Source organism: Silurus aristotelis (assembly GCF_946808225.1).
Source record: "Silurus aristotelis genome assembly, chromosome: 3".
Taxonomy (NCBI): domain Eukaryota; kingdom Metazoa; phylum Chordata; class Actinopteri; order Siluriformes; family Siluridae; genus Silurus; species Silurus aristotelis.
The window spans coordinates 32126701-32138452 of NC_139576.1; the positions used below are offsets into that span (position 1 = coordinate 32126701).

Below are 11752 nucleotides of genomic sequence, written 5' to 3' on the forward strand. Positions count from 1 at the left end.
CAACCACCTTCAGATAAAGTACCAAGAGCTGATGGAAAACGCAACAAACCATGAGAAGACACTGAAGTTAAGTTCTTCTATGAGTAAGTGTGTGTGTGTGTGTGTGTGTGTGTGTGTGGGGATCCAGTAGAATGGGAGGAATACAAACAAAGACTGAATTTTTGTTGTTGTTGTTGTAAAATCTAATGATGGTAAGGGTATAAATATAATTGGCTAATAGCGACATCTAGTTCAAAGAATCTGAAATCTTATCAAGTGTGCCAGATCACAAACATCATTTATTTCCAATTCCTTCACATTTAATTTAAAACTGTTTCATTTTTAGGTGTTTATAGTGGAGACCATGCCCACATCCAGTTATTATTACAGATACAAATGTGAATATTTGGACATTAAATAGATCAAATAAAAAACAATTTTGTCATTTCAGAAGTGGGATTTAAACCCACATGTATATTAGGAGACCAGAATCCTCCTTAAACCATGGAGAAGGTCTGAATCTTTTTAACTAAAAGGTCTTAAAAAATTCGTACAGCAGATGCTGAATGGTCCAGATGCCTCAATGAGAGAGTCGCTGCACCTCAACAAGCAGCACAAGACAGAATACAGGGACAACCGGTGTCTCTGACTGTCTTTTAAATTGAGTGTGTGTTTGTGTGTGTGTAAGAGTATTTCAGGCAGTTGCAACAAATCGGACAGCATTATCAGGGTTGATTATTGCTGTTCTCTTTAGCCTACAGATATGGAAACTGCTCTGAGGCAGTTTCTGCAGCAGAACCAGAAGGAGAGGAGATGCAGAGAAGCGATAACATCAAGGTAGATACATTCCTCTACATGTAGATGTCCACACATGAAGCTTCTCTGTTCATCTGCATTCTGTTACACAGAAACGAGTCATGATTGAGATCCAACTGCAAGATGAAGGACAGGAGACTGAAGGACACAAAGAACCATCAGAAATGGATGAACAATTTCACTGACAATGAAGCTATAAGAACAGATAAACTATATAATACTTTAATATATTGGTGTTTTATATGTTGATCTCTGGTGGTCTAGTGGCTAGGATGCGGCGCTCTCACCGCTGTGGTCCAGGTTCAATCCCTGGTCAGGGAACCAACCCCAGCCACTCTTAGTGCCGGTCTCAAGCCCGGATAAATGGGTAGGGTTGCGTTAGGAAGGGCATCCAGTGTAAAAGCATGTGCCAAATCAAACATGCGCATGATCCGCTGTGGCGATTATAATTGATTGTAGATGTAGAAGATGCCCCTCCACCTCAAATTTTTGCCTGCTGCTTTTTGGAAAATCTTTTCTTTTTCTTGTATGCATATATTTTCATCCATCCAACCGCATCCCTGGGTGGGTTTAAACCACCAACCTTTTGGTTAACAGACGAAAGTCCTGACCGATTGCACCAAAAGCTGGGGAACAGTAGTCTGTTAAGGGGTGGGAAGAAGGAAAAAGAAGAGGAAATGGGAAAGGAGAAAAAACAAATTAGAAAAATAAAAGAAAAAAGAAAGAAAAGGGAAAATAAAACCAACCTTCCACATTTCTTATAGTTTTGGCAGACTGATGTTCATGTTTAACTAAAAATCGGCTTTGTATGTACAGTATAGAGAGTAAAGGAGAGCGAGAACTTTACCTCTCAACAAGCTGTGAGCAAAATGAGTGAACTTTTCGCTGAGTGATAATCAGCCAATGTTTTGTTTACTACAGTTGCTAGAATACATACAAAAAAAACGTCTAGCGTGAGCGCATTGTGTATGTGAACTGACCAGTCAATGCAGGGTTTGCTTAAAGCAATAGCCAATCATCAGAGGTGCCAAAAGTACACACATCCTTCACTTAAGTAGAAGTACAGGTACTCATGTTTTAAAAAACGTTTGTAAAGGTTAAAGTACTGACTACACTTTTTTACTCAAGTTAAAGTAAAGAAGTTTGGGCTCTGACATTTGGTATTAAGTAAAAAGTAGCCGTTACCACTACATGTTTTAGTGTCACGCAGGTATATAGGCATTCAGATCTAAAATCAGATAAGACTTACATAGATAAGAAACACACAAATAGAAGGATAGAGAAGACAAACAAGTAGACAGAAATTTGTAAAAATAGTTTCATCAGCCACTGAGAGGATAAGAAACACATGCTTGTATGTCAGGATGGCCGAGTGGTCTAAGGCGCCAGACTCAAGGTTCTGTACCTTCCAGGAAACTGAGTGTTCTGGTCTCCACATGGAGGTGTGGGTTCAAATCCCACTTCTGACAGTGACTTTATTTTCATTAGAAATCAAAACAATAATAAAATAATTATTCTCCTTTGTCTTCCAAACACAGACATAAGCCCTATTCAGACGGGACTAGTTTTCCATCTATATAAAATACCTTTGGTTGGGTAAAGTGCAAAGACCACATAGAATAACTGAAACGACGTTACCGCGAATGTGTGAAGCATAATAAGAAGACTGGGTCGGATCCACAACGCTGCACATTCTTCGAGGAACTGGACTCTGTTCTTGGTTAGTTGCCACTTTTAAGAGTATTAATTTTGTATTGAAATGTATTTAACAGTGTATAAAGCATGTATGGCTATGTTCATAAGCATACATATCAAATGAAATAATAGACATAAACAATACAATGCAGTGAACAAGCTACCGATAGAGACACAATCAAGTACTGTAATTAAACCAGTACTGTCGATGTTGAGTAGATATTTCTGTTTCTTTAGCTTGTCGTCCAATGACTAACCCAGGTGATGGACATATGGATGCATCAAGTTTAGAGGAAGGTGATATCACTGGTAAGTTTGGGAATTTTTCTCTGTACAAAATGTCAGTGTTGCTATTTATTTAATATCTTGAAGCTCTCAAATTTTCTAAATTATAAGATTTGTTACAGGTACCAGTTCACACTCATCTGGTACAGCAGAGCCATCAGGAGACAAAGCAGCTACATTTACAGCGACTGAAGATGACAGTGGTCAAAGGTCAGAGCAGACCACCAATACTGGCCAAACCTCCATCATTACAAGTAAGTTTGAAATTAATATTAAGCAAGATTAAACATGACTTTAAAGAAACAATAAAGAAATGGAACAGTTTTAAATGGTATTTATAGTACATTTTTTTATTATATTGAAATGTAAAATGCATAGGTGTTAAAGTATTCAGTATTTGAATAGTTGGTGAACACCAGAGTGAAAAAGTTTTAAATACTTTACAGAAACAAATTAACCAGTTAAAAATTTAAACTCTTTCTAAAAAGCCAAGTAATTCATAATTATTACATCTTGAAGTCTCCACAATAACAATATTGACAATGTTTATTATTATGATATATTGTATTATCATATAACAGCACGTCTTTTTGTCTTATGATACAATACAATTTTGTGATTTTTCTCATCAGGGCGTAAACGAAAAGGAAAAAAAAAACAAATTATGGAAGCCATGGAGAGAGGGATAAACATGTTAATACAACATGACATTGATACAACAGCAGCAGAGCTTGAACAGCGTCTTGACAAAGAGCACATGGCCTAGAAGAGACAGCTCCAGCAGGCCAGGTTGGATCTGGACAAAGCACGTCTTGAATTTGAGATAAAACGTCAGGGAGCTGAAGACAGGCGTGCTCGAGAGACCCAGCAATTCATGGTTCAAATTCTGCAGTGCTTAGACCTGCATTGCCACAGTATGGCCCCTCGACTTCATTTGCACAATATCAACATCCTGCTCAGAACTATTATTCATCTGATCCATTTGCTTTTTCACCTGGCGAAGCCTCGCACTAAAATCCGTCAACATCAGTTTTCCAACGCTCACTGTCTGACCAAAGAAATGACCACTAGTTCTCTGAGCATTGTTTATTGCAAACATTATTGTGCAGTTGCACTTGTTTATACTAATTAAAAAAAACTGTTCTAGGAACAGTAATGTTGTGAAACTGTAGGAAGTTATGTTTTTGCTCTATGCAACGTTTACATTTTTGCACTTTAATGCCTAATGGTTACTTGAATATGTTAAAATCCAGTTTACTCCAGGGGTAGGATTCTTATCTTGAGGGTGAGAAGTTCCGGGTTCAAATCCTGGATGAGCTCAACTTTTGCTCTCAATAACATTTGTTGGGGTGAACAAGAGGTATCAGACAGCTGTATCGCTGATAACTTGGTTCTCGCTTGGTGCTTGTTACCTCATAGCACCAAAGACATTGAATCCTGCGAAACTGACGACCTTTAAAATACTCTGGATTTATAGTGAACAGTCTGTAAATAAATTACAAAGTAACAAAAAGAATCTTGGACCTCTGGCTGTTTGGATCTCACCTTCCCTTCACCTACATGTGCAGGGTGTAGTGTCAATCCAGTGGTAAATCAATACCAAGTGTTGGACTGAATAGTTTAGCTCTTCTCTGATCTTACATTTTAGGTAGCACCATGTAACGGTTTTAAAATGTTAGCATGGAGAAGAGAAGACGTGTTTGCAATGTACAGTGACATTTTATTACAAAAGTTTCAATGAAGTTTAAATCTCTAATGAACCTTTCTGTTTCTTGCAGTTACAGAGGGCGGCTTTGACTGGACACCTTAAAGTTTTCGGTTACTTTAGGGCAAGGCTTGTTGGTCTAGGGGTATGATTCTCGCTTCGGGTGCTAGAGGTCCCGGGTTCAACTCCCGGACAAGCCCATGTTTTACAGAAAATAAACTTAGATCAGAACACTGTATTGGTGATAACTTGTTTATAGTTTGCTGCACGTTCCTATTTCCCAGAGTGCAGTTTTGGCTTGACACCATTAAGTAACCATTAAGACCTTTGCCATGCAACCAGTGCTCCCTTCTTCTAGCTCGTTGGTCTAGGGGTATGATTCTCGCTTTGGGTTCGAGAGGCCTCTGGTTTAAAATCCCGGACAAACTCAACTTCTGCCCTTAATAACCTTTGTTGGGGTGAACAAGAGCTATCAGACAACTGTATCGCAACAACTATATGATAACTTGGTTTTTACTTAGGGCTTGTTACCTCATAGCACCAAAGACGTTGATATCCTGTGAGAGCGATTTCTTGTCTTTAATATACTGAGGCCATAATTGCCTGACGACCTTTAAATTACTCTGGTTTTATGCTGAACATTACTCTGGCTTTTTGGATTTCTCTTTCCCGTCACCAACATGTGCAGGGTGTCAGAAATCAGAGGTAATTATCTATGGGTTTGACCTGGAAAAGTGCTGCTGCAGTGTTAAAGAGCTCTGTTCTGGCAAAACAATCTGCAGGGAAATTGTCAGAAACAAAAGAACAAACTTAGTAGGCAGGATTTGAACATGGCGCAGGTAGACCCCAATGGATTTCGGGACCATTGAATTATCCCCTCATCCATGATTATAGAAGGTCTTCCATGACCTCTGCACATCCATCAATGAGTCATCTGGTGCTTGCTTGCATCAAGAGGAAACCAATGGCAATCACAATTTCCTTGTAGAGCTGTATTTTCATCTGTAGGAAAATTTTGTTGGTTGCTTTGATCATTTCAACTTGTCCAACCAATATGAAGGAAAAAAGTATGATAATTCCACTCAATGCCCCACTCTGAGCTGGAAAGGGGACTGAGTTATGAAACAGGGAACTTTCAGCAGGTGATGGTTTCAATCCATCGACCTCTGGGTTATGGACACAGCACGTTTCCGCTGCACCACTCGGCTCACTGCAAGCAACCAAAGATCAAAGAGCAGCTTGGATCTACTCTTCTGGCTTCCAAATGGTGCTGGGAAATGCAGTGGTATCCACTCAGCTATGATCATAGAAGGTTTTCCATGACCTCTGCACATCCCCCAATGAGTCGAATGGTGCTTGCCTGCATCAAAGGGAAACCAATCTTTCTGTTTGCTGCACAAAGTAGGCAGGTCATTCGAATCCAGCATTTGTCCTCTTTGCCCATGTACTCATCAGATGCAGATATTAAGATGCAGATATTAAAGTAATAGGATTTTGAAATAGGTTTTACTTTTCTCCACTCTGAAGCGATATTCATCCATATCTGTGATCTCAATCGATGTCCACCTCTCTGCTAATCACATGCAAGCACTACATTCTTATCCTTATTCCTAATGAAAGGTGGCTCATATAAAATTATGTGACATTAAATGTATGAAAAGAAATTACTTTGGCCTTGAACTGTCCTTAGGCTGGCTGAAAATGTGCATACAGGAAGATCTTGAACACAAAATTCTGATACCTCGATGGCATTATGTGTTCAGATTGCCATAGAGGAATACTTGATCGCAATTTCCTTGTAGAGCTGTATTTTCACCTGTATGGAAATTTTGTTGGTTGATCTGATAATTTTAACTTGCAAAATAGTCCAACTAATATGAAGGAAAATGGTTCTAGTCGATTCCCCACTCTGAGCTGTAAATTGGACTGAGTTATGAAACACGTAACATTTAGCAGAGGATGGTTTCGATCCAACGACCTCTGGCTTCCAAACGGCGCTGGGAAACGCAGTGGGGTTCTTGTCAATATTAGATGAAGCTTCAATTGAATTTGGGTTACAATGTAAAGGATTCAGTTAGAGACCATGCTCAGCTATCATGATAACAAAACAAGTGTTCAAGCCAGTGATCTCAAATGAAACCTAGACTTTTGCCTTGGTGACCATGTGTAGGCCAAATGGTGAACATGCAAAATGTTATGTTTGCATTTTAATTATAAAATAATTAAACGGGTTTGACTTATAAAAGTGCTGCTGCAGTGTTAAAGAGCTGTGTTCTGGTGGAACAATCTGCAGGGAGTTTGTAAGAAACTAAGATTACAAACAGTGTAGGCAAAATTTTAACACAGCGCAGGGAGACCCCAACGGATTTTAGGTTCGTTGCCTTATCCACTCAGCCATGACTACACACGGTTCTGCCTGAAGTCTGCACATCCATCAATGAGCCAGAGACAGAGAGGAAAAAAAACAGTTAATACAGACAAGCAGGCAGATGGATGGATGGATGGATAAACAGACAGACAGACAGACAGACAGACAGACAGACAGACAGACAGACAGACAGACAGCATGGTAAATAGAAAAGACAAGCGGTCAGATAGGCATTCAGAAAAAAATATAAGACTGACAGACAGACTAATATTTAAAAGGTGAACTCAAAGTTCAATACCTTCAGGAAACTGAGTGTTGGACGCTGGTTTGTGATGGTTGGATGCTGGTTTGTGATGATTGGGTGCTGGTTTGTGATGGTTGGACGCTGGATTGTGATGGTTGGACACTGGTTTGTGATGGTTGGACACTGGTTTGTGATGGTTGGACACTGGTTTGTGATGGTTGGATACTGGTTTGTGATGGTTGGATGCTGGTTTGTGATGATTGGGTGCTGGTTTGTAATGGTTGGATGCTGGTTTGTGAATGGAGGGAGGAGCCGAAAAAATCATAGGAAGAAAAAAAATGCATAAGAGTGCATGGAAACCCGGGGATATTTTATAAGGTTAATATTAAAGCTTCTGCTAGAGATGATGAATGCGGCGGTGCAGCTGTGGCTGCAGTGAAAAGAGACTTGTTGAATCGTGTTCACTGGATTTCCTGCTTTAGATAACGGAATTCATTCACGCTGTATGAAATGTCTGTGATGCAGCGCTCGGTTATACTGCATATCTGTATAATTCTATAGCTGTGGCATCATAATGATGTTATTAAGAGGGATATTGGGACTGAAGACCTGCCACTGTATAAACTATTAGAGACAACAAGTAACACTGTGCAGATCTACTGTGTATTTTATTTATTTTATTTCAGTGGTTTTTAGTCACTTACTTTACAAAAACATGCTGTATGTTACCACTGAAATGTTGCAGTAGTTCTATGTTATGAATCTGGACTTTTTCAATGAAGAACAAAGCTAAGAGTAGAATAAACTAATAAAACAAATAATAATAATTATAATAATAAGAGGTAGAAAAAAAACAAAGAAAAAGAAGAACTGCATTAGTTAGAAACAGTTGAATTGTAACACACAGTTCACATTGACAATTGTCAGTCCCACACTGCCCTCTAGTGGCAATGTCAGTGCTTGATTTTTGCTTAATTCCGAGTAAATATTATTAATCATTTGTTTGTTTTATAATGTTTATGATGATATCTCTCTCTCTCTCTCTCTCTCTCTCTCTCTCTCTCTCTCTCTCTCTCTCTCTCTCTCTCTCTCTCTCTCTTTCAGACTAGAGTACAGATGTGCAGTAAAAAAGCTAAGACATCTGGCCTATTAAGGAGATGTGTAAGGATGTGAGCAGTGTGTCAGGTTTTATTTAACACTGTGATGAGAATTGTATACTGCCTTCATCTTGTACAAACAACTGATGTTTTTGGGAGTGTGAATGAGAGAGCTGGTCTCATATTGCTCCAGAAAATGATTATTAAGTTACTGAAAATAATTTTCATTGTTTGGTGGCTGTTTCTCTGATGTAGTGACTGGCAGAGTAATGAAAATACTCCACCATGTACAGTAATTGGGTGACAGTAGGTGGCGCAATAATGACTTTGTTTATTCATAACAAAAGAATTAATGGTGCCAACTTTAATAAAAAAAAAACCACAAAGGTGAATGAGAGAGATCTCAAAGTGAGCTACCTAGTAGCTGAACTCTTAGCCTAATCAAAAAAAGCCCCACACTGTGGCAGAGACATTAATGCTACCTGCCTGCAAAGCCGCTGTCAACAAGATGCTCGACCCTGACGCAGTTAAAGAAATAGCTAAAGTTCCTCTCAGATTACACAATTACCAGACCTATTGATGAAACTAAAAACAGAGAGACACTGAGAGCTGCTGAGCAAAAGCTTTGTAAAGAAAATAAATAAAAACAGTTCAAAGTCAAAAAGGGAAAATAAATATGTAATGTTGTATGTATGTCATGTAATGTTATTTAACTTCACAGGAAAAATGTTTAAGATAGTTTCTGTTGTTTTTCACGTTGTTTACAGCAAAATTGAATCAATACTTAAAAATACACAAATAAATAAATTAATTCGGAGGCGGATGCAAAAAGAAAAAAGAATAAAATAAAGAAAAATGCAACCTTACAGGACCTTATTGAGCGCAGTAGCCGACCACGTGACCACTAGGCTACGTGGCAGGCCGGGTGATGACATCACTCAATAGGTCCATGCAGACTCTGTACAAGTCCAATGATTAGGCTAGAACTTTGAACATTGCATTGATTGGTCAGTTTACAGACATAGTGGGCGTGGTCAACAAACAGCAGGTAATTCATCACCTCATATCGAACTTTTTTTTGTGTTGTGTATCTTAGCAACTGTAGTAAACAAAGCAGCGGCTAATAATCACGAGGCGAAAAGTTTATTCATTTTGATTGCAGCTCGTCAAAAGGTAAAGTTTCTCTTTCCTTCACATAGCTAGATAGATAGATAGATAGATAGATAGATAGATAGATAGATAGATAGATAGATAGATAGATAGATAGATAGATAGATAGATAGATAGATAGATAGATGTTAATTGTTAGATTTTAGTAACTGTATTTAAACGTTTTCATGTTTTTGTATTTCTGCAGTAATAAACAGACAAATGGCTTCAGTCAGTAATTTTGGTGACGGCCCCTGGAACCCTACAGTAGAAAGGTGTGTGTGTGTGTGTGTGTGTGTGTGTGTGTGTGTGTGTGTGTGTGTGTGTGTGTGTTGAGTACATGTGTACTAGCTTAGCAAAATGTAAAAAAAAGTCCCCTCTCTCTCTCTCTCTCTCTCTCTCTCTCTCTCTCTCTCTCTCTCTCTCTCTCAGGATTCCCAGAAGGATAAATGAAATGGGAGATGCTCCCAGAATTAACAGAACTGATGTTGATGCCATCAGGCACAATAATATAATTGGACCTCCACAGAATCCAGACCGAAGTAAGTTTCTCTTCAATGTGGGAACGAGTGTGTGAATGAACATGTTAGAGATCAAACAGTAAATGAACTTGTAATCATGTATCATTTCATCATGCTGGAATTCATACATTTGAATTTTTTGTGTTAAATTTGTCTTTTCTTCATATTTGCAGTAAATGTTGTTCCTGTCAGGATCATTCAGAACAGACTTTAGAGTCCAGACACATGTACTGTAAGTATCTCCTCAAAGCAGATGCTGTTATAGAACCTCACTGTGAACGAGTGTGTTAGATCTCTTTCAGCTAATGAACATGGGATTGTGTATCATTTCATCACATGTGAATTTGTACGTTTGATTTTTTTCGTGTGAAATGCTGCTTTTGTCTAAGTTACAGATGTTACATATTTGTTTCACATGAAAATACAGTGAGCTGATATGTGAATAATGCTGTGGCTGCGTTCTAAAGACTTGGTGCTTCGTGGTTCTGCTGTTAAAGTGTGTGACGTATTTCTTGTTGTTTTTCAGATTCTTTGAATGAGGTGTATGGTTCAACCACCTCCAGACCTTCACCACCGCCTAAAGATGAAATAACACAAACAATTATTTCTTACATTTTTTAATCAGATTTAAAACAATAACAACAAACATAAAAAAAAAGAAACCCTGTGTCTCTGTTTGTATTATTCCCCATTCTACTGGATCCACTGCATGGAGTTTACTGGGTGGCACCCGAAACTTCACATCCCAGGAGATGCAAAGGCTAAAACTCTCTCTTACTCACTCACATCAAGTGAGGATTCAGACCAGCTTTTCTATTTTCCCACCAATAAGAACAAACAACAGTTAGCTTTTTAACACCCAAACAGGGACATGAACCCTGGACCCTCAGATTGAAAGTCTGATGCTCTACCGACTGAGCTATTCAAGTTCTGCGCACAAGTCTGTTGTTGCGACACCTGGCCTCAATAAAATAATTGTCTCTGTGCTTGCTCAGAGAGGGCGAATCTCAGGAGTTTCTTGAAACTTTCTCCAATTGTTTAATGTGCCTTTCTTGTAAGAACCCACCATGAAGGTTATCCCCTATTTCATGTCCAACAGCAGTATTCAAGGAGCTCCTTTGCCAATCTTTGTCCATAGTCTAACATATAGCATCAGCTTTTTGAAAACAAACTTGACATTTCGTCACAGACCAAATGATTGACACTAAGTTTATTATTTCACTGTATAGTGTTAACAGATTGTTTCCTGTACATATGAAAAATAACTCCTAAATCTTAATTACACCAACAATCAGGGACTTCAAAAGCAGAAAATGTCAGAGCCTGCTATGTGACCATCAGACTCAATTTGTCATTACAACCGTGACGAGAAACATGCAAAGCCAACTCTGTGCCATGAGGTGGGTTCATGCAGCGACTCTGACCTCGTGGCGCAACTGTAGCGCGGTTGTGTGTTCAAATCATGTTGAGGTCATGGTTGCTGGACTCTTGCTTTTTAACCTCTTTTAGCAGCTGCTCTATCTTTGATTGCCTAATGTGGAGACTGAATTTGTCCAAAGTGGAGTCTGTCTCATCAAATTAACATTAGTACATTATAACACTCCTATAACATGTTCCCAAGCTTTGTCAATTTGCTCTAGCTGACAAAAAAGATAACTCTACAAATAGTAACTAAGATGTATTTACAATTTAAGTTTCAGTGACATATCAAATAATATAAAAGTTAAAGTATGTTTGAACCAATGATATTTGCATGGGAGGATCATGGGAATATATTTTGGGTTAATAAAAACAATGACAAATTACATTGGAAACCTCTATAATCACACAGCACACAAAAAAATCACACAGCACACAAAAAAAATCACACAGCACACAAAATGGCGCAAATGT

At 38.6% G+C, this 11752-nt stretch overlaps 1 long non-coding RNA gene across 2 annotated transcripts; it reads left to right on the top strand.

The window, feature by feature from the left end:
- The first annotated feature begins 9146 nt into the window (after nt 1-9146).
- Nucleotides 9147-10521, top strand: LOC310723595. 2 transcript variants are annotated; one of them, XR_014532725.1, is made up of 5 exons: nt 9147-9237; nt 9547-9613; nt 9771-9880; nt 10033-10091; nt 10386-10521. It is a non-coding gene; the product is annotated as an uncharacterized lncRNA (long non-coding RNA). The 2 variants fall into 2 exon arrangements; XR_014532726.1 differs by lacking the exon at nt 9147-9237 and adding an exon at nt 9284-9362.
- Nucleotides 10522-11752: the final 1231 nt, after the last annotated feature.